Source organism: Sciurus carolinensis, chromosome 11, assembly GCF_902686445.1.
Source record: "Sciurus carolinensis chromosome 11, mSciCar1.2, whole genome shotgun sequence".
Lineage (NCBI taxonomy): Eukaryota > Metazoa > Chordata > Mammalia > Rodentia > Sciuridae > Sciurus > Sciurus carolinensis.
Genome location: NC_062223.1, coordinates 21010181 through 21036397, shown reverse-complemented (window position 1 = coordinate 21036397; position 26217 = coordinate 21010181). Strand labels below are relative to the sequence as shown.

Genomic DNA, 26217 nt, shown 5'->3' with positions numbered 1-26217 from the left:
AAAGTCAAACATTTTTTGGCACTAACAGATGCCCAGATTACATAAAGCAATAATCCCATTTAACTACACAATGGATAAATAAAATCAAGACAGTATGTTCATGCACATTCAATATGATTTGAAGCATAGAGATGAACAATATTATGTGAAGAAGGTAATTCGAAATTGACCCAAAGTATGGGAAAAACCAAAAGATACAATGTAATTGAGTTTATGCAAAAACGTCATCTGGTAAAGAGGAAGACAAAAAAAATTGCTTTTTAAAATATACATAGAATGCAAGCAAAAGACAATGCGTGAGGTCAGAAAACTGCTGTTTAACTATATTTCGTAAAATAAAGTCATGGCTCATTTAGTAAACAAGATACAGTTTGAGAAATGCATCAGTAGGGGATTTTGTGATTGTGCAAACATTGCAGTGTATAAAACCTAAATAGTGTAGCCCACTGTATACATATGGTACACAATGTAGCCTATTATCCCTTGCAGTGCATTCCTGTACTGAAAAATGTAGTAAGTGTTACACAATGGATTGTGTGAATTAAGGACACCTGCTGTGGCCCCATCTCTCTGCCATGGCTATTAATTCAGGAAACACCTGACAAGCGCTGATGGGGGATTGAGAAAAGACAAACAGAAACACAGAACTGGCAAGATATTATGGGTATTCTCTCTCCCCAGGAGTTGGTGCCTGAGCTCCAGCCCTTCCCCCCCTCCCCTCCCACCCTTCCCCTCCATCTATACAGTCCTTCCTTCCTCTATTCCAGCCCCCCTCCCTAAACCCAACTCCAACCCCAACACTAACCCTTCCCACCCCCCATTATGTGTCATCATCCACTTATTAGCAATATCATTCTTCCTTTGGTTTTTTGAGATTGGCTTATCTCACTTAGCATGATATTCTCCAGTTTCATCCATTTGCCTGCAAATGCCATAATTTTATCGTTCTTTATGGCTGAGTAATATTCCATTGTATATATATACCACATTTTCTTTATCCATTCATCAATTGAAGGACATCTAGGTTGGTTCCACAATCTGGCTATTGTGAACTGAGCAGCTATGAACATTGATGTGGCTGTATCTCTGTAATATGCTGATTTTAAGTCCTTTGGGTATAGGCCAAGGAGTGGGATAGCTGGGTCAAATGGTGTTTCCATTCCAAGTTATCTAAGGAATCTCCACACTGCTTTCCAGAGTGGCTGCACTAATTTGCAGCCCCACCAGCAATGTAAGAGTGTACCTTTCTCCCACATCCTCGCCAACACCTGTTGTTGGTTGTATTCTTGATAATTGCCATTCTAATTGGGGTGAGATGGAATCTTAGGGTGGTTTTGATTTGCATTTCTCTTATTACTAGAGATGTTGAACATTTTTCCATATGTTTGTTGATTGCTTGTATATCTTCTTCTGTGAAGTGTCTATTCATTTCCTTAGCCCATTTGTCGATTAGATTATTTACATTCTTGGTGTAGAGTTTTTGAGTTCTTTATAGATTCTGGAGATTAGCGCTCTATCTGAAGTATGATTGGCAAAGATTTTCTCCCACTCTGTAGGCTCTTTCTTTGCATTGCTGATAGTTTCCTTTGCTGAGAGAAAGCTTTTTAGTTTGAATCTATCCCAGTTATTAATTCTTGCTTTTATTTCTTGTGCTATGGGAGTCCTGTTGAGGAAGTCTGGTCCTAAGCCAACATGTTGAAGCTCTGGACCTACTTTTTCTTCTATAAGATGCAAGGTCTCTGGTCTGATTCCGAGATCCTTAATCCATTTTGAGTTTAGTTTCGTGCATGGTGAGAGATATGGGTTTAGTTTCATTCTGTTGCATATGGATTTCCAATTCTCCCAGCACCATTTGTTGAAGAGGCTATCTTTTCTCCATTGCATATTGTTGGAACCTTTGTCTAGTATGAGAAAATTGTATTTATTTGGGTTTGTGTCCATGTCCTCTATTCTGTACCATTGATCCACCTTTCTATTTTGGTACCAATACCATGCCGTTTTTGTTACTATTGCTTTGTAGTAGAGTTGAAGATCTGGTATTGCGATACCCCTGCTTCACTCTTTCTGCCAAGGATTGCTTTAGCTATTCTGGGTTTTTTATTCTTCCAGATGAATTTCATAATTGCTTGCTCTATTTCTGTAAGGTACATCATTGGGATTTTAATTGGAATTGCATTGAATCTGTATAGCACTTTAGGTAGTTTGGCCATTTTGACAATATTAATTCTTCCTATCCAAGAACATGGGAGATCTTTCCATCTTCTAAGGTTTTCTTTAATTTCTTTCTTTAGTGTTCTGTAGTTCTCATTGTAGAGGTCTTTCACCTCTTTTGTGAGATTGATTCCCAAATACTTTATTTTTTTCGAAGCTATTGTGAATGGGGTAGTTTTCCTAATTTCTCTTTCTGAAGATTCATCGCTTATATATAAAAATGCCTTCGATTTTTGTGCATTGATCTTATATCCTGCTACTTTACTGAATTCACTTATGAGATCTAAAAGTTTTCTGGTGGAATTTCCAGGTTCCTCTAAATATATAATCATGTCATCAGCCAACAGGGATAGATTGAGTTCTTCTTTTCCTATTCGTATCCCTTTAATTTCTTTGGTCTGTCTAATTGCTCTGGCTAGAGTTTCAAGGACGATATTGAATAGAAGTGGTGAAAGAGGGCATCCCTGCCTTGTTCCAGTTTTTAGAGGGAATGCTTTCAGTTTTTCACCATTTAGAATGATATTAGCAATGGGTTTAGCGTAGATGGCCTTTACAATGTTAAGGAATGTTCCCACTATCCCTATTTTTTCTAGTGTTTTGAGCATGAAGGGGTGCTGTATTTTATCAAATGCTTTTTCTGCATCTATTGAAATAATCATGTGATTCTTGACTTTAAGTCTATTGATATGGTGAATGACATTTATTGATTTTCGGATGTTGAACCAACCTTGCATCCCTGGGATGAAACCCACTTGATCATGATGCACTATCTTTTTAATATGTTTTTGTATGCGATTTGCTAAAATTTTGTTTAGAATTTTTGCGTCGATGTTCATTAAGGATATTGGTCTGAAATTTTCTTTCCTCGATGTGTCTCTGTCTGGTTTAGGAATCAGGGTAATATTGGCTTCATAGAATGAGTTTGGGAGAGTTCCCTCCTGTTCTATTTTCTGGAATACTTTGAGAAGTATTGGAATGAGTTCTTCTTTAAAAGTTTTGTAGAACTCGGCTGAGAACCCATCTGGTCCTGGACTTTTCTTTGTTGGTAGGCTTTTGATGACTTCTTCTATTTCATCACTTGAAATTGGTCTATTTAAATTGTGTATGTCCTCCTCGTTCAGTTTAGGCAATTCATATGTCTCTAGAAACCTGTTGATGTCTTCGAAATTTTCTATTTTGTTGGAGTATAGATTTTCAAAATAGCTTCTAATTATGTTTTGTATTTCGGTCGTGTCTGTTGTGATATTTCCTTGTTCATTCCGAATTTTAGTGATTTGGGTTTTCTCTCGTCTTCTCTTTGTTAGTGTGGCTAAAGGTTTATCAATTTTGTTTATTTTTTCGAAGAACCAACTATTTATTTTGTCAATTTTTTGTATTGTTTCTTTCGTTTCAATTTCATTGATTTCAGCTCTCAGTTTAACTATTTCCTGTCTTCTACTACTTTTGGTGTTGGTCTGTTCTTCTTTTTCTAGGGCTTTGAGTTGTAGTGTTAGGTCATTTATTTTTTGAGTTTTACTTCTTTTATTAAATGCGCTCCATGAAATAAATCTTCCTCTAAGTACCGCTTTCATAGTGTCCCAGAGATTTTGATATGTTGTTTCTTTGTTCTCATTTACCTCTAAGAATTTTTTAATTTCCTTCCTAATATCTTCTGTTATCCATTCATCATATAGTAGCATATTGTTTAATCTCCAGGTGTTGGAGTAGTTTCTGTTTTTTACTCTTTCATTAATTTGTAACTTCAATCCATTATGATCTGATAGAATACAAGGTAGTGTCTCTATCTTCTTGTATTTGCTGACATTAGCTTTGTGGCATAATATATGGTCTATTTTAGAGAAGGATCCATGTGCTGCTGAAAAGAAAGTGTATTCGCTCTTGGTTGGATGGTATATTCTATAAATGTCTGTTAAGTCTAAATTATTGATTGTGTTATTGAGATCTATGGTTTCTTTGTTCAATTTTTGTTTGGAAGATCTGTCCAGTGGTGAAAGAGGCGTGTTAAAATCACCTACTATTATTGTGTTATGGTCTATTTGGTTTCTAAAATTGAGAAGGATTTGTTTAACATACATGGATGAGCCACTGTTTGGGGCATAGATGTTTATGATTGTTATATCTTGCTGATTTATGCTTCCCTTAAGCAGTATGAAATGTCCTTCTTTATCCCTTCTAACTAACATTGGCTTGAAGTCCACCTTATCTGAAATGAGGATGGATACTCCAGCTTTTTTGCTGAGCCCATGTGCATGGTATGTTTTTCCCCATCCTTTCACCTTTAGTCTATGGGTATCTCTTTCTATGAGGTGAGTCTCTTGCAGGCAACATATTGGTGGATCTTTCTTTTTAATCCAATCGGCCAGTCTATGTCTTTTGATTGATGAGTTCAGGCCATTAACATTCAGGGTTATTATTGAGATATGATTTGTATTCCCAGTCATTTGCTTCATATTTAAAATTTTTGATACATCTTGGTTCCTCCTTTATTTGACAGTTCCTTTAGGATAATTCCTCCCTTTGCTGATTTGCTTCTTTGTTTTTTATCTCTTCCTCATGAAATATTTTGCAGAGAATGTTCTGTAATGCTGGCTTTCTTTTTGTAAATTCTTTTAGCTTTTGTTTATCAGGGAATGATTTTATTTCATCGTCAAATTTGAAGGTAAGTTTTGCTGGGTATAAGATTCTTGGTTGGCATCCATTTTCTTTCAGAGCTTGAAAAATGTTGTTCCAGGCCCTTCTAGCTTTTAGGGTCTGGATTGAAAAATCTGCTGATATCCGTATTGGCTTCCCCCTGAATGTAATTTGGTTCTTTTCTCTCACAGCCTTTAAAATTCTGTCTTTATTTTGTATGTTAGGTATTTTCATTATAATGTGCCTTGGTGTGGGTCTGTTGTAATTTTGTGTATTTGGAGTCCTATAAGCCTCTTGGACTTGATTTTCCATTTTATTCTTCAGATTTGGGAAATTTTTTGATATTATTTCTTCAAATAGATTGTTCATTCCTTTGGTTTGTTTCTCTAAGTCTTCCTCAATCCCAATAATTCTCAAATTTGGCCTTTTCATGATATCCCATAGTTCTTGGAGATTCTGTTCATGATTTCTCACCATCTTCTCTGTTTGTTCAACTTTGTTTTCGAGGTTAAATATTTTGTCTTCAATATCTGAAGTTCTGTCTTCCAGCTGTTCTATCCTATTGGTTATGCTTTCTATGGAGTTCTTAATTTGGTTTATTGTTTCCTTCATTTCAAGGATTTCTGTTTGGTTTTTTTTCAATATCTCTAACTCTTTATTGAAATGATCTTTTGCTTCCTGAATTTGCTCTGTTAACTGTCGAGTGGTGCGATCGTTCAATGCCTGCATTTGCTCTTTCATCTCATCGTTTGCTTCCCTAATCATTTTAATTATGTACATTCTGAACTCCCTTTCTGTCATTTCTTCTGCCATGCTGTCGTTGAATTTTATTGATGTAACATCTAGATTTGTTTGGGGCATTTTCTTCCCTTGTTTTCTCATATTGTTCAGGGATCAGTGGGTCATTAAGATATTGCAGATTTCCTCTATCAACTTATAATGTCCCTGAAGATTGCTAGTATATCCCCTCTTATCCTTCAGTAGCCTGAAGTCTTGGAGGAGGTTGATAATGCAGAGCTCCACGAAGAAGCTGCCTCTCTAGGTGTGGTAACCCTCAGGTGGCATATATTCCCTGCTAGTGGGCGGAGGTGCCTCCACTTGTTGACCAATGGTCATCCAATGGGGAAGTAGACTGTGGACTGAGGCAAGGCCTGTTTGTGCCTATGTTTCTGGCTTTACCGTCCCTGTGGGAAAACCTTCCCCGGCCGGGAAGAGTCACTCGGTGGGGACGTCTCGCTAGTCAGTTGCCCTCCTAGAGGTTCCCCTCAATCTACAACTACCACCTGGGCTGGGCTGTCTTCCTCTGCAACGATCCCAGGGGCCCGGACCTACGTCCTGGGCCTGGGAGCCTCACCCTTCGCAGGCGAGTCTCCTTAGGCTGCCTCTCCCAGAGAATCTGCCCGCCACCCTGGAAACTTCACTCCGCCCCTAGGCGTGTCTCTGTGCGGCTCTTCCAGCAAGAAGCCACCTAGCTCCTGGGACCCTGCTCTGCACCAATCGCCTGGCTATGCAGCCCCTCCCCTGAGCCACCACCTGGAGCCCCATACAATAGCTCCGAGACACAGAGACCCGCCACACACCTCCTCCTCCGGACAGCCGCCCGGTTTCCGACGCAGTCACTAGGAATCCAAACAACTCACTTCGGGTCTCCTCCTCCCGCCAACCACCCGTAGCCCTAGGCAGTCACTCCAAGTCCAAGTGCCCCGCCCTGTTCCTCCTCCTCCTCCTTGGGGTAGCCCCCCATGTGTTCAGGAACAGTGGCTCCGAGACCAGGTGACTCACCACGCTCCTCCTCCAGGCAGGCCACCGGTGTTCAGGAGCGGTTGCTTTTAGTCCAATCAGCTCACCACTCGCCTCCTCCTCTGGCAACCGCCTGTGGTTCTGATGCAGTCACTCCCAGGCTAAGTGTCCCACCGCTCTCCTCCTCCAGGCAGGCCACCAGTGTTCTGGAGCAGCTGCTCCGAGTTCAAACAGCTCGTCACGCAGCTCCTCCTTTGGCAACCGCCCGCAGTTCTGATGCAGTCACTCCCAGGTCAAGCAACACGCCGTGCTCCTCCTCCTCCTCCGGGCAACCTCCCGGCACTCAGGAGCGCTCGCTCTGGGTTCAAACAGTTTACCACGCAGCTCCTCTTCTGGCAACCGCCTGTGGTTCTGATGCAGTCACTCCCAGACCAAGCGTCCCGCCGCGCTCCTCCTCTTCCTCCGGGCAGTCCCCCGGCGCTCAGGAGCGCCCACTCTGAGTTCAAACAGCTCACCACGCAGCTCCTCCTCTGGCAACCGCCGGTGGCTCTGATGCAGTCACTCCTAGACCCAAGCGACCCGCCGGGCCTCTCCTCCTCCTCCGGGCAAGCCCCCGGTGTTCGGATTCTGACACAGCTCCTCGCCTTTGCTAGTAGCCTTCTCAGGCTGGCATCACCATAGCAACTGGGACATCTTGAAGTGTATTTTTGCATAGGAAGTTCCCAGAACAAAAACAGCTATGAGGCAATCAGAAACCATGGTTCAATCAAGTCACCGCTCTCCACAGACACCCAAGTATAGAAAAGCTAGAGTAAACATACAGTATAAAAGATGTGTAACACAGTATGCAAATACAGCATAAAATGGACTATCTGAATAATGCTCTTTACCGTAAATGGAATTTTTAGCACTGGAAGTTTTTCTGGACAAGTCAGTGAGTGTTGAGGAAAGGTGAATGACTTTCATGCCATGATACACTCCTGTGTGCTTTATAAACGCTGTGCCTTATGTTCTGTTCAATTTATAGATTTTTATAAATTTAATATTGAACTAAGCTTCCCTTTAAGTAACATTTTTACTGTATATTTAAAATTTTTTTTGACTCTGTGGTAATACAACTTAAAACACAAATGCATTGCATACTGTACAAAACATTTTTTTCTTTTCATTCTTATTCTACAAACATTTTCATATTTCAAAGATTTTATTTTATTTATTTTAAAATTTTTATCAGAACCAAAGACATAGACACATGTACACATAGAACTACACAGGGGTCACTGCCTTCCACCTCAACTTCCCACCCCAGTGGAAGGTCTTCAGGGGTAGGCACACACAAGGAGGTCACCACCTCTGGTAGCAAAGCCCTCTGCTGGATTCCTCCCAAGGACCTGTCTGAGCCTTTTCTTGAGGAGGTGCCATTCTTTATAAATATGTCCATGGTGGGTTTCTTAGTTGGTTCATTTTTTGCATTATTTACTTATAAAAAATAAAGCATATGAAAATTCCTATCTGTCAATGAAAATCACTTGGTATTGGGACCTATTCCTTCAACTTTTTAAAGAGCTTGTTGAGGTCAGCAAAACCTCTCAAACTTTCACTGTGAACTTCCCTGTGAATTTCTTTTCTTCTACAGTTTCCTTTTCTCTTTCCTCTTCTTCAATTGTGTACTAAGACATAGTAATTTTTCACTTCCATTATAGTCTCACAGTTCCACCATCATATACATGACATCCATTATTGATAAAAAAAATCTTTATGAAATGCATGACTACAAATTTAAAAAATGGAATTTATTAGCTAAATTTGTACATCAATTTCACTAATATACTGTTAAGAGAAGCAGAAATAATAAAAATAGATACTGACTCAAAGAAGGCACAAGGTTGTAAGAGTCTTAACCCAATCAGTGACTTAATCCCTGATGGATTAATTGAAGTGATAGGGTGTGGCTGGAGGAGTTTGGAACTGGGGTGTGGCTTTGGGGTATGTGTTTTGTATCTGGAGAATGGAGTCTCTCTCTCTGCTTCCTGATGATGCAAGCTGCTTCCATGTGCCACACTCTTCTGCCATGATGTTCAACCTCACCTGGAACCCTAAGGAATGAAGCTGACCTTCTATGGTCAAGGACCTCTGAAACCATGAACCCTCAAATAAACTTCTTCTCCTGTACAAATTGTGTTGGTCAGATCTTTTTAGTCACAGCAGTGAAAAAAACTGATGAAAACAAGGGATTACTAAGATACATAAATCATTTTAGAAACAGATTGAACCCAACATGGTGCCACACACCTGTAATTCCAGCAACTCAAGAGGTGAAATTATAGGAGAAGCTTAAGATCCAGGCCAGTTTAGACTGCTTAGTGAAATCCTGTCTCAAAATAAAATAAATAAAATAAATAAAAAACAGATTGGAGGTGTAGCTCATTGGTGGAGTGTCCTCGGTTCAACACCCAGTACCTACCTCCTCAAAAAAAAGAAATCAAAATATCTAGTCAACTTGAAAATATTTTTGGATTTGTGTGAGTTCTTGAAACATATAAATAAAATAGTTATAATCTAACCAGTGTTTACATAAGATCTGAACTAATTTGTAAGTATCTAGAAAACAGAAGACATAGTTTATTGTACTAAAATAACTGTAGGATGCTTTGAAATAGTTTTATCAGCTTTTTCATTTCAGTGACCAAAAGTTCTGACATAAACAGTGTAGTGGAGGAAAAGTTTATTCTGACTCATTGTTTCAGAGTTTAAGTTCGAGATTGACAGCTCCACAGATTTGGGCCTAAAAAAGAGGCAGAATATCATGGTGGAAGAAGACATTTCTAGACATAACAGGAAATAGTGCAAGAGCTAAGCTCACTAAGGACAAAATAAATATCCTCCAAGCTTGGTGCCATTGATCTACCTTCTTCAGTCACACCCTGTGTATAGTTACCACCCAGTCAATCCATATAAGGAAATTAACCCACTGAGTAGATCACAACTCTTAAAATCTAATCATTGTACCTCGGAATGTTCTCACATTGTCTCACATACTTGCTTTTGGGGACAGCAGATATCCAAAATCGTAACATCCTATCCCTGGTCCCTAAAATTGTATACCCATCTCGTAATGCAAAATATATTTAGTCCACTTTCAAGAGTCCTTAAAGTCTGGACAGTTTCAGCACTTCCCGAAATTCCTAATCCAAAATCTCATCTGAGACCCAAAGCAAAACTCTTGTAGTTTCTCATCCAATGTCTAGGGTCCTTGTCATTGATACTGCCTTTTACCGGTGACAAGTTCTGCTTTCTCAGGTGTTGAAGTATAACATCAGAGAAGTTCACCAAGGCAAGCATGTTAAGCAGATTTTATTTAAAGGTAGTAATACAGACTTCTCCCGGGAAGGAGAAGGGGGCCTTGGCTGATGTTCTAGAATCTGAAGAAGTGAGCACGCCCTACATCTTTTATAGGTTAAGGTCTCTTGTTCTCCAGTTCTCTCCCCTCTTATTTCTCCTTCCTGCCTACGTGACTAGGCTGGGTTTTGCAAGTGAGATGCATAAAGTGAGAATTGAATGGGGCAGTTTGAGGGCCAAAGTGATTCAGCCAGGTAAGGGCCCAGGGGGCATTACTGAGCAGCTCCCTGCCTATAGTTCCTGACAAGCACAGGTAAATTTGGTAATCTGTGGGCTCTGGAGATCCTTGACATTCCATTCTCCCAAGGGTAGTCTCCAACTTCCAGAGGCAGATGGCTTTCCTGACTTTTATGGCTTCCATTTCCTCGATTTCACCTGATCCCCTATTTATACACCAACTGCCTGTCCCTAATTCTGGCTTCATCATGGTGGTGTTTACTCGAAAATGCTTGTGTAGCTTCACCCCTGTGACCTTGATGGCCTCTCTCAACTTGTTTCCGCTCAATTCCTGTAGCTTTCCTCAGCAGACATCCCAAGTTGCTGGCATCTCTTAATCTTAGGGTCTCCACTGCAGCTGCAGCTTCCTTTTCACATCTTCACATATCACTCTCTCTGGGGAAAACCCCTGGAACTGTGACCCTACTGCACTTTGCCTGACTTCCCAGTCTTTCCTTTGAAATCTCAGTGGAAGCTTCTAGGACCAATTAACTCCACCATCCTGCAGAATGAGCTTCACACAGTCAATGTGAAGGTCTGCTGCCATTTTGAGTACCCAAGTCTTCTGGGTCCATGACTGTCAAGGTGGCAGAGCACAGGGTAACAACTTTGTTGGGTCCCCTTATATAAGTAGGGTATCCCCATTGTCTCTTTTCAAAGAAATTTTTACTTTTACACCCCTGAGCCTGTGATGGACATGGTCTTGTTAATGCCCAAGGTCCCCTCAAGCCTTCATTCTTATTACTTCTGGGTCACAACTCTCATAATCAACAAAAGTTTGAGTACCAGGAAGCAAGAATCACGGGGCCCAACTTACTAATCTGCTCACCATCCTGAAAAGGGATAATCACAAAGTAAATCTTTTGACCATGCTAAGTTTTACCTGGAAGAATTTCATAGTCCACCAAACAGTCAATTACTTATATCATTAACAACCTTCAATTGAAACATACCCAAGTAAGGCAAATGATTAGCTATAGTCAATTAAGTAATTTCTTTATCTTCCTTCTCTGTTAAACTTTGAAGTCCCACTGCCATGGCACTAGAGGGGAGCTCTCAGAACCTCTCTTTTTGTTGAGTGTTGTTTGATTCATATATCATTCTTTGTCCATTCAAACTCTCTAAAATTTATTTTGAACAAAGTTTTTCTTTTAACAGGTGGAAAATGTCAACATACATATTTCTCTCAATTTTTTATTAGAATGAACATAAAGTAAAATTCTTCTGTCCACGTCAACATGAAATAACTGACTACTTAAATAATAGCATAAGTAGAAACTTATAACATTAACATATATAAAATGATACCACCATCCAAAGGATGAAATATGGGCAAAGAGAATTATACTATTATAAGATTATTACCTTTTTGAAGTGTGAGATGTGAGGTATGGAGGATCAAAAGAAAGAGCCAGAGGAAAAGCATCAATTGTAAAGGATGGAGAGTTAAGTATACATACACATTGATACTTTATAACACTGAAACCATCACAAAATTATAACATTGTATGTAAAAAGGCAGCAAAAAACTGAAATGGAAAATAATTGAATTAGTTTAAAAATTAACAGAAGAGAGGAGACAAGCAAAACAAACAAAAAAAAAAGAGAGAGAGAGAGAGAAGAAACAAATAGGAAATAGTAGTGTATTATAATGACCTTAATTCAAATACATGAAGCATTCAAATTAAAAGGTAGACACTAACACAGAAAAGTATAAGCACACTATATGTAGTGACGTTGAACAAAACTTTAATAAATAGACAATGTGAACATAATATATCTGCCATAAGAGGAATAAAAAGGCTACATATTTTACACATAGGTTTTAAAAATTTTTTTGGTTATGTGATCTTGGAAAGATAATAGATGGTCACAACATTAATGAAATTACCTATATATTTAGTACAGCAAATAAAGTCTCTTCTGTCTCCCCTACAGATATTTTTCCTACTTTCTTAACCCCAGAGTGCTCAATACTTCATACCAAGCTGCTTTTGAGACCCACAACAATCTCAGTGTGTTTGGTTGAGTATGCCGGGAAAATCATCCAGGTGATTTGTTTCTATGAGAACTCACTGCAGAAGTCAGAGATCATGCCAGAGATCTGTGGTGATTCATCTGTGGTTACTGATTACTAGTGAATTCATGACTGGGGCATTGCAGCACTTGGTAAGACCCCAGGAAAGATGAGCTTAAAGACTGCCACCAAGATTTTTAAAAATTCTGGCATTTCTCATGTTACTGTCAACAACATTAAGCTTCCAGAAACTACTGCATGGAAATATAAAACTATCGCTCTATTGTGGGAAAAAAAAAGCAAGAAATAGAAAAAAGAAAATCTGAATGTACATATACAGTAGATTGAGGTAGACATCACTATACATTGAATATGAAGCAGATAATCATCAAAAGTAAAACCAAAATCACAACCGTCAAAGGAAACTATTGAAAACAAGAATTAATGCAAAAGTAGCATCTGAAAATTATTTGGTTCTTTGGTAGTATCATGCACTACTGACAGCATATCTTGTTTCCTTAGTCTTTTCATAAATAAATGTATCTTCAGTTGTTAATAATAACATTTTCCAGCTTCAGCAGAATCCCTTTATGGGATCTCTCCAGCTGGTAGAAAGTTATTGTATGTGTGGAAAAGAAAATATGATATGTCTTATTTTTTTCTGGCTACAGAGTTTGTGTCAGAAAGTCACGGTTCTCACTATACCTATGTTGTACATTTAGATGTCATTTTTCTCTGAAGAGCATGCAATATTATCACAGTCATAGAGGCCAAAATTCAGTCACAAAGTTCCCACTAGTACCTGCTGTCTGCTAAGAATTATGCTTGAAATCAGTGGAGAACAAAGGGGAACATTATCTAGAGTTAGAAACACCAAGCATCCTTTTGTCAACTGATATCCAGTTCCACCTCCCTGGTATCCAGTTCCACCTCCCTGGGAGTGGAGGTAGGGGGTACTTTGTCTCTGCTATTAGGTGTAAAAGATTTAAAAGTGTCTATCATTTCCAAATTCCAGTGTAGTGAAAGAGCTGAAAGGAAGCAGCATCCTATGGTTATGGAAAGGAAGTGAGGATGAACCTTGGAGAAGCATCTCCTGACATAGCAAATGTGAGCAGGGTGCAGCCCTGGAAAATAATCCCATCGCAGAAACAATCACATACTGATATTGAAACAAAACTCAATAGAAAGTAAAGAAGTCAACGGAAGCTAGAAGCTCTAACTTCATGCTTGGAGCTTGGAGTGTTTCTCTCCATAAAGAACAATGTAGAAGAGTTGGAACTGAGACATGCTAAATTATCAAAGTTGCAATGAGATAGAAGCATTTTAAATTTTTATAGATGTTACTTTTTCTTAGTTCTTTTAAGGTTCATTAATAAACAATTTTTTTTTAAATTTAGGGACTCCCCTAAATTAAAAAAATTAGTATGGTATTTAGGGAATACCATACTCTGAATAGAGTAATTTTAGTTTCTTTAAGATCAAATTGCTTTTGACTTCAGAGCAATTACCCCACAACCATAAATGTCCACTGCTACAAAACTAATGAGTACCCCTCAAAGATGAGAATATAAACTGGGCTTGTTCAGATTATTTCATAAAGAGCCATCATTTGCTAAAAAGTTCTATCTACAAAAATTACAGAAAATAAATTAAGATCAGTAAGAAATTCAGGCAAAAAATAATGTCAATATTTTCCTTTTGGTCTCATCATACAATGAGGAATGTCTCTTCAAGACATGCATGTGCTGATTATATTTGGAAAAAAAATTTATGAAATTATAGTCCATGGAAAATATCAGGAAAGTCTTGTCTGTTATGGAGCAAATGTTTTGAAAAACATACTAAATTAACCTTAAACTTGTGGAGTTAATTAGCATTTATGTACCACAAGGGAGATGAGATATCCCCATTGGAAAGAAGTGACTATTTCTTCTGCAAAGAGCACTAACTACTTCAAAGGCAAGTGGAGCTCCTCTTTGAAAGTGATGCAGACCTCAGTGTATTTAAATATTTACAAAATATAAAAATATCAATGAGAAGAAAGCAACTTTAACAAAACTGAAAAGGTAAACTGCTCATATATTGATATTCTATTTTTCAGGACTATTAATTTCAGGATCACAATTTAATAAATAATATCAAGCATCTAAAATCATGAGTATATTTTGGTCTTAAAATGAATCCACTATTTGTTTTTCCCATAGTTATTTTACTTTCTGAGTTAAAAATTTAAACTAATATGTTTTAAGAATCTGAAATATGTAAATTCCTAACTAATTTATCTGCTCTTAATGATTACAATGATGTTAAAATTTTTCATTTTAAAAATATGAAAACTAAAATCGAAGAATGTTGCATTGAATATTAAGTATGTTATGCAATGTTGATAAAGGAAATGTTGCTATTATAAATAAAATAATTCCTACACAAATCCATTTCCTTAGGGAATCTCAGTTTGGTAAGGAAAACATGAAGCAATTCTTTCATCCAAATTATAAATTCCTGCAGCTCATAAGCAACAATTTATTATATTTGAGCCATGTCCTATCATTGTTTATGTGATTATAATCAATAAGACCATAAACATGGCAGGAGCTGGAACACAATACATAAGTACTTTTGCTAAACTTTCTATGTATTGTTTGATGTGGTTCATGGGAATATTTAATTTGGGCTTAAAAGAAAGAAAGTTAGCAGAATATTATAGGATTAAAAGTGAGCAAAATTCCAAATGGGTTTTGGTTTTTAGCAAAATCACCTATAGTTAACCAATAAATAAGAATGCGATTTTTCTCTTTGAAAATTCATGTTTATGCTTCTAGATTCTCACTGTTTTTGTAATTACCTCTCTTTGTAAAAAAGTAACCAATTCTCATGGTAATTTCTACTTTCAACTTAATTCAAGATCACAGGTAGAGTAACATAGTAGAACAGAGTTTTGCCTATATTCTTCAAAAAAATAAAAAGCGTTCACAGAATGTAATGTCAAGGGCAGAGAAGATTTGTGAACATGTGAATGAGAACTCCAAGGACCAGTAAGTGAATATATTCCTAGGGCAGACTACAATGTGGGCGAGACTGATTGGAAGAGGTTTTAAGGAACCTAATTATCCTGATGGCTAATTGAGTTGGGATTCACAGTTTGCTCAAGGTTCTCATGATGTTTTCCTCCTCACAACAGTGTGTATGTAGAATACCTATCTGCTTCACAAATGTTTCCAAGGACCGATACACTACTTATTTTTCTCCCTAAGGTAAAGACAAGGGAGGAGTTATGTATCTGCAGGTAATTTGAATTGTCTGCAGTGAATTAAATGGTGAATACTAAATTCTACTTTCTAGATCTAAAAGCCTTTGATAATAAAGTGAAGTGATAATGAAGACTTTTTTAGGAAACAATGTGAAAATAAGATAGGAAGAAGAAAATATTTCAAGCTGGCAAAAACACAGAAAATGTTCAAACGTTAATGTTAAGACAATATTTTATTTTCAGGAGTATGAGAAAATAATCAGTTCAAAATATAACAGCCAGTGATGCACTGATGTGCATGGGAGGTTAAGGCAGAAGGATCATGAGTTCCATGTCAGCCTCAGCAACTTAGTGAGCCTGACTCAAAATATAAATTAGAAAGGGTTGGGATATAGCTCAGTGGTAGAGTACATGGCATGCAATCGACTTGATAATGGTGTTATGGTTTGGATATATGGTATTCCCACAAGCTCCTGTGTTAATTGTGGGATATTAAGAGGTGAAATAATTGGATCGTGAGCGCTATAACATGATCAGGCCATGCCAGTTTGAATGAACTAAGTGGGCATTAACTCTAGGCAGGTGGGGCATGGCTGGAGGAGATGGATCACTGGGGGAATGCCCTGGAAGGGTCCAACTTCCCTGTGATCCTTTACCCCTCCCTCCCTGTGCTTGCTGGCTGCCGTGAATGGATGAGCATTCTTCACCCAGGCCCTTCCACCATGATGTTTTTCCTTACTTTCAACCCAGAGCAATAGACTGTGCTCACCCTGGACTAAACCTCTAGAATCATGAATCAAAATTAACTTTTCCTCCCATAAGTTGTTATGTTGGGTATTTTGACCACAGTCACACAAACCTGACTAATGCAAATGGTAATAGAGATTTTGAAGAATTTTCATATCTGTTTCTTCCAAAGAACCAGCAAAATACATAAAAAATTACCTACTTAAAATAAAAAGAATGAGCTCTATACAGCTACTTATTTTTGAAATATCAAACCAAGGGTATGTAAGAGGAAAAAAAATAGAGTTGGAATCCAAAATTCTGTGAAAATCTGGGAAAATTTTGTGAACTTTTTGAATCTAATTTCTCAGATGTAATGAAAAGTAGGGGTATAAACAAGTTATTTTAAATCAGAAGGCAATAAGTATATGATTAACAAATAACTTACTTGTATTAATACAATTCAGTAGTAATAATATAATCTTAAAAAGATAATTGTGTTGGTCTTTGATGATGTGGCCTTTGAGATAAATTTGGAATATTCACACAATGAACCTCATGGTCAGAAGAAATAAAAGGAGACTACCCTTAGGTTTCCATTCTTAGGAGATAGAACTCAATATTGACAAAATGCAAATCAGCAGAGAAATTTAGCAGATGAAGTTAAAAAGATTTCCAGGCACCAAATTATACACCAGTTTGTAATAAATGAAAAGGAGTTTAAATATTATTTCAAGTACAAGGAGAATCCATGGAACTACATCTAACAGAGATGTCTACCGATGGATTCACATCTTTTAAATATTCACCTGCTGTTCTGTGCAAAATGAAGTGCTTTGGGGCCAGGCTGCTAGGGCAATTCAAGAAGTAAGAAAGTAGATATAACTAAGGACCAGGAATGGAATTGAGAAGAAGCACCATATTTGAAATTTTTAAGCACTGATTGGTATGTGCTAGTTAGCTCAGGTTTATATAGTTCTAGAGAACTTGAAATGCATCCCCAGAAGGAGTGTCCTGCTAGAAATTAAAACCACTATATCCCCACTTCCCAAAGCTTTAGTGCTAGTACACCAGAAGCCATGACAGACTGACAGAGTTCATGTAGGTGTGGTAACAATAGATCACTGTCGATGTTCCTCTGGGGAGGGCGGAATTGTGGTGGAATGACCAGCTGAGGATCTTTCACAGGAAACTCCAATGGAGAACTTCATCTGAATGGATCTGAAAGACAATAAAAACAGAAAGCTTATTTAGTCAAATGCAGGAAGAAGGATTTTTTAATGAGAATATTCTAAATTTTTATCAATTGGTTTTTACTTCCTATTCAAGAAAATAAGGTAGGATAAGTAATTAATACGAGGGCAGGTGGTGTCCATGGAGTGAGGTAGATGATACAGAAAATACTATTTACAAAAATTGCAACAAAAGGTGGTAGAACATAGGATATTTAAGAGTTATTTACATTTCTACTCTTTAGAGTCATGCAAAATTAACTGTGAGAACAAAGAGATATGCACTCTTCTTGAGTAAGTTTATCTCAGATGACCCAGGCCATGGTCAGAAGAAGGAAAATGTGGTTTTGCTTTTTTATTAAGGATTAGCTTTTGTAATGGAGGACATGTGAGTGGAAAGTTGTTGTAATGGGATAAAAATCTAGAAGTACTTATAAAGAATGTTGAATGTTGAATTCTAGCTAACCTGGTAAAGTAATAATTATGAATGTATTTGGGTAATACAAAATATATTGAATTAAATGAATTGTATGTCTTGAAGTTGTTGATTAATAACAATGAGACATAGTTATTACCATATGGGAGAAGGTGATTAGAAAGATCCTCCAAAAGATTTCCTGATCTAATGACCTAGGTATAAATTCAGACAAGGAGTGTGTACAGTCTCATGGGTGTGGGGGGAAATACAGAACCTGCTCCCTCTAGGACAAATAATGGAAGAAGGAAGTTCTATTGGAATATAATAGTGTGAGAGATTGAGATTATATGTGTGAATGGAAGGAAAATAAAATAGACAAAAAGCAAAGACTTCCTAGATATATTTGAGACTAGGGGGATAAACAGTATTTGAAAAGAGAAAAATAATTTTTCTAAATATAGAAGTTGGACAAATTTCCTTGTTTAAAAATGAAAGCATGAGAAAGGGAGACTGGAGAAGAATTTTACAGTTTGACTGGAAAACAAAACTAATGTGCATTATCTTTTCTGTTATTATGATTTAATCAAAACCTACATCTCTATGGATCTTATTGTGTGCTCTCATCATAAAGTTGATCTAAAATAACCAGCTCATATTTAAAAACATTTAATTAATCACATTACTTTTTATTTTTATTAGGTGTGTTCATTACTCTTCATTTCACATCAAATTTCCCCGAAGAACAGGATGTAAGCTTCAGAATGAAACTAAGAAATTATAAAGATCAAAACTCACATACTAAGCCAATTCACAATGAAGAAAATGCAGTCAAGAACTGTAAATCCACAGAAATAAAATGTGAAAATCACAGAAACTAATCTCACTTCAGTAGTGGAATTTGTTCTCTTGGGATTTTCTGAGATTCCCAGGTTGCACTGGTTTCTCTTTGGAACATTCTCAGTCATCTATCTGGTTATCCTGCTGGGGAATGGTATCATCATTCTAATCACGAGGGCAGAGTCCACTCTGCAGACCCCCATGTACTTTTTTATCAGTAATTTTTCTTTCCTGGAAATCTGTTATGTGTCTGTTACTCTTCCCAGAATGCTTGTGGATCTCTGGACCCAGAAGGGAAATATTTCTATTTTTGCTTGTGCTACACAAATGTGCTTTTTCCTCATACTGGGAGCCACAGAATGTTTCCTTCTGGCAGTGATGGCCTATGACCGCTATGTGGCCATTTGTGACCCTCTGCACTACCCTCTAGTCATGAGCCACGAGGTCTGTGTCCGGCTGGTAGTTGGTTCCTGGGTCATTGGCATGCCTGTCCAGGTAGGGCAAACCTGCCAGATTTTCTCTCTGCCCTTCTATGAATCCAACCAAATCAACCACTTCTTCTGTGACATTCCCCCAATGCTCAAACTGGCCTGCGGGGACATCTTTGTGAATGAGATGGTGGTCTATGTGTTTGCTGTGCTATTTGTCACTGTTCCCTTTATGTCGATCCTTGGGTCCTACAGCAGAATTATCTCAACCATCTTGAAGCTGCCATCAAACACTGGAAGGACCAGAGCCTTTTCCACTTGTTCTTCCCACCTGATCATTGTATTTTTATTCTATGGATCAGCCAGTATTTCCTATTTAAACACCAAATCCAATCAGTATGAAGGAACAGACAAGATGTTGTCTCTTTTCTACACCATTTTGACCCCAATGTTCAATCCAGTGATATACAGTCTATGCAACAAAGATGTTACAGAGGCACTGAGAAAATTTCTTCCCAAATTGTTAGCATTGTGAGACAATTAATGTAGCAAATATTATTGCCTTATATTACTAATTTTATAATACTTAATTTGAAACTAATTAAAATCTTTCCCTAATTTATAAATAAATGAATAATGTAATTCCTCTTTAATGAACTTTGTTTCCTCAGAATTATGACATTTGTGTTAACTAATCACCAATGCTAGACTTTTAAAATAAAGTTTTTCTCCTCACTGTAAACTGGTAAATATAATCGTGTGACTAGATAAGATGATATGATATATAGTATTTTCGAAGTTGATAGTTTTCCACACTGTACATTAACATCCATTACTGAAACAAAATATGATAGATTCTACAGATATTACTAAACAATTATCTCATGCAAATAAGTGCATGTATAGATACAAAAAAGAATGACTAACACTTATAAGTTTATAATATAATGTTTATTGCAGTACTATTTTCTTAAATGTGGAAAAATTCATGGTTATATTGAGAAATGTTTTAATAAGTATGATACATATATATGACATTTATGTAATAGTGCAATTAAGTGTTCATATCACCCATATATAGTAATGGCCTCAAAAATTGTAGCTTCTTGTACCCATATCTTTTTTCTTTTTCTTTCACATGTGGACTCTTGGTTTAGTCATGTGATTTAGCTTTGGCCAATGTGACTAGCAAACAAATAGCCCTTGAACATTAGTGCTTATTTTCTCTAACAACGGAAACATTTTCATTTCCACATCAAGAAGCCCAGACAAGACTGCAAGACAATGAGAAATCATATAAAATGAGACTGCATCTAATATTTAAACTGTACACTGAAGGAACCTAACTTAAATAGACTTATAATGTGCTATTTTGAGTTTTTACTATTTTCAAAATTATCTACTAGTTCTTTAAACTCTACATTATTAGTTCCCAACATTCATTCATCTTTTCCTATATTGAAATGCATAATTTATTTGTTTTCTAGGGATCCCTACCAATAGCACATTGCTAATCCCTTTATACCTGAAAATGTTTTCATCCAGTAAAACTCTGATAAATGTCTTTCTTCTGAGGAAAGAGATTTATTCAGTCACTAAAAGTAAGGAAAAGGAGGAAATAATCCCGTTTTTGAACAACATGGATGAAACTGAGATATTATGCTCAGTGAAAAAACCCAGAAGCAGAAAGACTAATATTGCTTGACTTCACTTTGGAATTAGAAATAGTCAAGTTCCTAGAAACAAAGTAGAATTGTAGGCATCAGTCACTGGAGGAGGTGGAAATGGGAACGTTCTAGTCCAGGGATGCAAAGTTTCACTTCTGCAGGATAAACTATTTCTGAACTTCTGTCGTATACCATGTTGGACTACAGTTATCAATAATGTATTGTATGCTCAAAATCTTCTAGAGGGTTAGATCTTAAGTGTTTCCAATATATGCAAGCATGCATACACACACACACACACGCACACACACTAATATAAATGGCAACTGTATAGGGTGATGGTCATGGTTTTTGGCTTGCTTGTGGTAAATGTTTCAAACTACATACATATATGAACAAATCAAGCTTTATGCTTTAAATGTATATAACTTTTAGTTGCCAATCATCCTTCAAAAACTTGGAGAAAAATAAAAGCATGGATTTAAGAACAACCAGAAATAATGATATGCTGAGCTGAGGTTTACATCACTGATGCAAGTGAAAAACAGAGCAATAACAATTAAATCAGGAAATGGGATGTTTACATATATATATTGTGAGTTTTGGAGGGGTTTGTGATCTATGAAGAATGCAGTGGTACAGGAGAGATGAAACCCCAGTTGTAAGGAAGGAATTGTAGCTTGGCAAAATTCTAGCTCTAGGTAAATCTACTGCAATATTAGTAAAAGTTTTGGCATAAAAGGCAAAGAAGAAATAAAATACACACGGCAAGTTAATTATATTACTAATGAACTAATAGGAAAGAAAAAGACTTGGATTTCACAAAAACATGCTTTATTACAAGTTTTGTTGAATATGTAATAGGAAGAGAAAAAAAAAGGAGAGAGAAAAGGGAAAACATATACCCAGTAAATTATATAATAAATATATTTCATTTACATGTGGCATACTTTATTTTTTCTGATTTGAGGTGACTTTCATTAGAAACTTTCACAGTCCCAAATTTATACTATACGGAAATTTTCGTTAGTTAACTTTTCCTACAGGAACATATGACTAAATCACAGTCACATTGGTTAAAACTCAAGATATGACACTATCTGTTACTCAGAACTGAGAGATGGTATCTCCTCCTGGCTAAGGAAAACTGCTGAGGTCAGAAGCCGGGAGGGTACTTCTCCTGATGTGGTGAAGACAAGAGTGGAAACAGCGTGGAAAACGCCTCCATCATAAGAACAACAGTAGATATGGAAACACAAATCTACACTTTTCTCTCCAAGGCCTCTCATTTTGTGTGAAAGAACACTGTAATTTTTTAATTTTTATTTTTTTACTTTATAGCTATTGGAAATTGAACCCAGAGGTGCTTTACTACTGAACACATCTGCAGCCCTTTTACATATTTTCTTTTGAAACATTGGCCTCTCTAAGTTTCTTAGGGCCTCGCTAAGTTGCTTAGACTAGTCTTGATCTTGTGATCCTCCTGCCCCAGCCTCCCAAGTTGTCGGGATTACAGGTGTGAGCCACAATGCTAGACAAGAACACCATAATTTGAACAAAGTCATTTTAGTTTCTATGAGACAAAGTGCCTTTGTCTTCACAATTGTCACCCCTCAACCACAAAGGACTACTTCGACAAACATAGGACCCCTAGGGATGAGACGATGTGAGCCGAGCATGTTCAGATGATATCACCAAGAGGCACAATTTGATGAGACAGTGGTCTATATGTTTGCTTCTTTACTTATGACCATTCCCTTTATGTTGATCCTTGGGTCCTGCAGCAGAATGATCTCAACCGTCCTGAAACTGCCATCAAGCACTGGAAGGACCAAGCCTTTTCCACATGTTCTTCCCACCTGATAGTAGTAATTTTATTCTATGGATCAGCCACTGTCACTTCCTTAAAACCCAAATCCAATCAGTATGACGGAACAGACAAACTGCTGTCTCTTTTCTACATCATTTTGACCCCAATGCTCAATCCAGTGATATACAGTCTACCCAACAAAGATGTTTCAGAGGCACTGAGAAAATTCCTGCCCAAATTGATAGCATTACCAGACACTTGAATTCAGAATCATTGTTTTATACATTTAATTTTTGCAAAGATTTAGCTGCTTTTTTTCTTTTCAGTACCAAAGATGAAACCCAGGAATCCTTAACCACTCAACCACAGCTTCAGCCCTTTTTATTTATTCATTTTTTAAATTTTGAAACAGGGTCTTCTTAAGTTGCTTAGGGTCTCTCTAAGTTGCTAAGCTTGGCTTTGAACTTGCAATCCTCCTGTCTCAGTCTCCAGCATCTCTAGGATTATAGGTGTGTGCCACCGTGCCCATCTTCGTTTTCTTTTAATGAATTTTTATCAAGTATGATAATTATTTACTGCATTTGGCAATGTTCTAAGTTTAAAAATCAGTCTTCTCTCTCACTGTGAACTATAAATAGAGATGTATAAACAAAAAAGATTATGGGAAACATACTATGTCCTGAAATCATGACGTTTTTTCATATTTTGGTTGAAGTCTTTCTAGAAACTTACAACTTTCAATTTAAAAAATACAGTTTTATGTTCTACAATGTCATTAATAAATAATTATCTCATAGAATTAAAAGTCTGAATTCATAAGGATTTATGTACAAAAATGGTTAATACAAACAATTATGTAATACAATGTGCATTGTATCACTGTTTAAGCAAAATAAAGCAGAAGGGATTGCTCATATTTAGCAATATTTTAATAAGTATGCATAAATACTAGGCAATTATACAGTTATTGAAAGATAATTTTACACATATATAGCAATGGCCTAAAGAATCATTTCTACTTGCCTCCATACCTTTATTTTTATCCTTTCTTTATTGATTCTTGGTTTGCCGAAATGATTATCTTTGTCCAGTGGAATTTTAGCAAACATGAATATTGCTTGGGCATTAAGACTTACTTACTTTCTCTAAAAATGGGTACCTTGCCACTACTATGCACAAAACCTCACAGTAGAGTATTGGAGAGCATAATACTGAGCAAGGGCTCAATGCACAATACAAATAAAAGCCAATAGTACAGTATCAGGTTTTTGCAAAAAGAAAGAGCCTCAGTCTCCTGAGTCACTGTAATTAAAGTGACCCACTCGTAGTACAGGTGTATTACTAATGTGTCTGGCTAGTAAAACTTTACTGAGAATCTTGTGGAGGGGTTAAGTAACTTGTGGTGAGTGTTGTTGAAAGAGGGGAAGATGCATGTATAATTACTAGAATTGAAAGTGTTATGACAGGGACTGATTTGATTTATTTAAATTATAATATTTTTGCAAAACATTGTTAACACTATAAATAATAGAACAATGTGCATACTATTCCTCGAAAATGTAAATCCCACAACAACATAACTATTTACACATAGGCCCTCAAGATTTTTAGTGGCATCGAACAAATGTTGCAATAGTTAACCGATATTTATATTACTCAAGAGTTTAAAATATTCTAATCAGTTTAAATTACAAAAACATCACTCAGTCCTCACATTGAGCTCAATGTTATTTAAGTAAAACAATATAACTTATTACAATGTTAATTTATGGTCAAAAGGCAATGTTTTGTTTGAAAAATATTTAATTTGAAATAAAAGGGAGAGGAATAAGAAAAGGAAAGACAGTGGAATGAGTCTGATGTAATTTTCTTATGCACATATATGAAAACTTCACAGTGACACCCGCCATCATGTACATCCACAAGAATGGCACGTAAATGAAAAAAGAGGTGTTCCATGCTTCTATAATTACATCAAAATGGAGTCTACTGTCATGTATAAATAAAAAGAACCAATAAAAAATGGATAAATAAATAAATAAGCCAGTCTCAGCAACTTAGTGAGGCCCTAAAAATAGTAAAATAAAATAAAATAAATTAGGAACTGAGGCAAGTATGAGAAGTTTGTGTTAGAACCACAGAAGATCAGAGACAGAGAGAGAGCGAAAGAGAGAGAAAACCTGTATCAAATGACCATTGGTTCAATTTAGAATGTGGAATGTGCACAAGTACAGAAAACTCAGTTATGTTGATAAACTATTTTCTAAAAATGAGGAAATTAGGTTGAAAATGAACAGCCTTGCAGAGTTCTTATTATCTTTTGTATATTCAGATTGGAAGTGTTTATATTTAGCACAGACTAGAGATGTAATTTACCATAGCATCTATGTTGTTGATGATAAAAGTATCAGTTCTTTACCGAGGATAATGTTAGCAAAACATAAATCATCAATTCTTTACCAAGGATAATGTTAGCAGAAAATAAACCACACTAAATACAGCATGCATGTTGTTAAAATCAGCTTTGTGTCACTGTTACCAAAATACCCATCAAGAACGACTTCAGAGGAAGGAAAGGTTTTGCTGGGGGTTGTAGGGGTGATTGACACTCTTGCTTTGAGACCAAGGTGAAGCAGCACATCAAGTGAGATTAGCCCAACCCGAGAAAGTTACTCTATTCATGGAGCAATCAGAAAGCAGAGAGAAAGAGAAGGGAGAATGGACTGATTCGGTTACAGCTCTTGTAATCTAGTAATTTCACCTCTGAATATGCCTGCATTAACAGGAGTTTCTGGGACACAGTTCATAACAAGAATTTAATGATGAGCAAAGCCTAGCACTATTATATTCCAGGTCTGACGTACATGAGAATCGGGAAATATCGAGAAAGGCAAAGGGTCTCTAAAGCACAACTTGGAGGCTGAATATTCTCCAATAAACACAGGGAGAGGGTTCGGTGGTGATGTGCTGTCATGAGCATTCTTGCTCTCGGGTAAGACCTAATGGGGCTGGAGCCACCTGAATTCCACAGGGTGCCTGCTGGGTAAGATGGCTTTGGCCAGAGGCTCTGGGGCAACAGATGATGTTTTTATGGTTATCAGAAACATCAATTTACATTTTATATACATATATGTCACATAGGAAGTTCATCCAAATACAGGAAAATAGTGAATTGTTTTCTGTGGATGTGATTTTTGTGCTGACATCCTGTATATTTACAGCATACTCTAAAACTCCAAGAATCAATCTTTTGTAAACATCTAAAATGCAAACACATGTTAAGCCCAAAATGTATATCCTGAGCTTGCAAGTTTGGATTTCTTTCTTCATTGTGATGATGAAAATGAAATAAATTTGAAAAATATTGAGTATCTTATAAGTCTATATATGTATAGCATGTTTTGTGTTACTAATCCAGTACATAAATAACCAAATATTTGTAGTAAGTTGCTCTGAATGATCAAAATATTTCTTGAATTTTTTTTTTGTATTTATTGACTTCCATGACCCAGAATATAAAATGATGTATTCTATTTTTAGGGATACCAAATCTGTGATTTTTTCCTCTGAAAAACATAATTTTACAGAAGATAGTTTCTTATTAAGAACGATAAAGATAATAATCATGTTCAAAC

General features: G+C 36.8%; 1 pseudogene; it reads left to right on the top strand.

The window, feature by feature from the left end:
* Positions 1 to 18662: 18662 nt before the first annotated feature.
* Positions 18663 to 19640, top strand: LOC124959906 (olfactory receptor 10AG1-like; annotated as a pseudogene).
* The last annotated feature ends 6577 nt before the right edge of the window (positions 19641 to 26217 follow it).